The sequence below is a fragment of the Mesoplodon bidens genome, assembly GCF_964165515.1.
Source record: "Mesoplodon bidens genome assembly, contig: HAP1_SCAFFOLD_53, whole genome shotgun sequence".
Classification (NCBI taxonomy): domain Eukaryota; kingdom Metazoa; phylum Chordata; class Mammalia; order Artiodactyla; family Ziphiidae; genus Mesoplodon; species Mesoplodon bidens.
The window spans coordinates 1222179-1224997 of NW_027671920.1; positions in this window are offsets into that span (position 1 = coordinate 1222179).

Below are 2819 nucleotides of genomic sequence, written 5' to 3' on the forward strand. Positions count from 1 at the left end.
AAAGCACAAATGCAGGACAGGCCATGGAGAAAAAGGAGCCTGATTACGCCAATGGACAGGTTTTAAATTGCCAACAGCCTCTCTGGAGAACTGTATGTTGTTTTCTAAAACAGAGCTACAGAGCATAGCACACTTCCACTCATGGGCGTGTATTTTGGTTAAACTAAAAATCCACAACACACAGCCAGCCCAAAGTTTAGGGCTGCTCTGTTTACAAGAACCTCAACTTCAGTACACTTTAAATATCCCAGGAAATGAAAAAAAATGGATATAGATGTTGTGGTACTTATATACAATGGAATGTCACTCAGACATAAAATCAATGTCATAAGGCCAATAGCAGCATAATGAGTGGCTTTAGGTACGATGATGCTAAGTGAAATGAGCCACAAAGAAAAAAGAAACTTATTATAATATATCACTTATAGAGGGAATGTAAACATGGCTACCCATGAACTGAATTTCAAAAGTGAACAGAGTTTCACATTTAGAAAGCACACTTATACCTCCTTAAGGGGAAAGGTGACGTGGGGTGATGTGTAAAAGCAGAGTTTGAAATTAGCACAGATCCCATTCCATATACCAAATATGTAATAGACAAGACCTACTCTTCTCAATGAACTAGACACAAAACACCCTATTCACTGAAGAGGAGTATATCTGACTGGTAATAATCTTGAAACCTATGTATTTATATGTATCCATAATGGAATCAAGTGTATGTAGATTGGCATAAACACAGATCAATGGAACAGGACAGAAAGCCCAGAGATAAACGTACATACCTATGGCTATCTCATCTATGACAAAGGAGCTAAGGATATACAATGGAGAAAAGACAGTCTCTTCAGTAATTGGTGCTGGGAAAACTGGACCTCTACACATAAAAGAATGAAATTAGAACACTCCATAACACCATACACAAAAATAAACTCTAAATGGATTAGAGATCTAAATATAAGACCAGACACTATAAAACACTTAGAGGAAACCATAGGCAGCACACTCTATGACATAAATCACAGCAAGATCCTTTTTGACCCACCTCCTAGAGAAATGGAAATAAAAACAGAAATCAACAAATGGGACCTAATGAAACTTAAAAGCTTTTACACAGTACAGGAAAACATAAACAAGATGCCAAAACAACCCTCAGAAAGGGAGAAAATATTTTCAAATGAAGCAATTGACAAAGGATTAATCTCCAAACTTTACAAGCACCTCATGTAGCTCAATATCACAAAAACAAACAACCCAATCCAAAAACGGGCAGAAGACCTAAATAGACATTTCTCCAAAGAAGATATACAGATTACCAAGAAACACATGAAAGGATGCTGAACATCACTAATCATTAGAGAAATGCAAGTCAAAACTACTGTGAGGTATCACCTCACAGCAGTCACAGTGGCAATTATCAAAAAAATCTACAAAACAATAAATGCTGGAGAGGCCTTTATTGGAGAAAAGGGAACACACTTGCACTGTGGTTGGGAATGTAAATTGATATGGGCACTAGGGAGAACAGTACAGAGGTTCCTTTAAATAACTAACAATAGAAGTACCATACAACACAACAATCCAACTACTGGGAATTTGTCTTGCGAAAACCATAATTCTAAAAGAGTTATGCACAAAAATGTTCATTGCAGCTCTATTTACAATAGCCAGTACATGGAAGCAACCTAAGTGTCCATCAACAGATGAATGGATAAAGAAGATCTGGCACATATATACAATTGGTATTACTCAGCCATAAAAAGAAGCAAAGCTGAGTTATTTGTACTGAGGTGGATGGACTTAGAATCTGTCCTACACAGTGAAGTAAGGCAGAAACGGAAAAACAAACACTGTATGTTAACAGAGATATACGGAACCTAATGAAGAAAAAAAAAAGATTTTGAAGAACCTAGTGGCAGGACAGGATTAAAGACACAGACATAGAGAAAGGACTTGAGGACACCGGAAGGGGGATGGGTAAGCTGGGACGAAGTGAGAGAGTGGCATGGATATAAATACATTACCAGATGTAACACCAATAGCTACTGGGAAGCAGCCACATAGAACAGGGAGATCAGCTCAGTGCTTTGTGACCACATAAAGGGGGGGGATATGGGGTGTGGGAGGGAGATGCAAGAGGGAGGGGATCTGGTGATATTTGTATATGTATAGCTGATTCACTTTTTTATACAGCAGAAACAAACACTCCATTGTAAAGCAATTATACTCCAATAAACGTGTAAAAGGAAAAAAAAAGAAAGCACATGGATAAACCTACACACCTATGGTCAACTAATGTATGACAAAGGAGGCAAGACTATACAATGGAGATAAGACAGTCTCTTCAATCATTGGTGCTGGGCAATATGAACAGCTACATGTAAAAGAATGAAATTAGAACACTCCCCAACACCATACATAAAAATATATTCAAAATGGATTAGAGACCTTAATGTAAGACCAGATAGTATAAAACTCTGAGAGGAAAACTTACGAAGGATACTCTGACGTAAATCACAGCAAGATCTTTTTTGATCCACCTCCTATAGTAATGAAATAAAAAAGAAAACTAAACAGATGGGACCTAATGAAACGTAAAAGCTTTTGCAAAGCAAAGGAAACTACAAACAAGATAAAAAGACAACCCTCAGAATGGCAGAAAATATTTGCAAACGAATCAATGGACAAATGATTAATCTCCAATATATATAAACAGCTCATGCAGCTCAATATTAATAAAACAAACAACCCAATACAAAAATGGAAGAAGATCTAAATAGACATTTCTTCCAAGAAGACATAGAGATGGCCAGTACGCA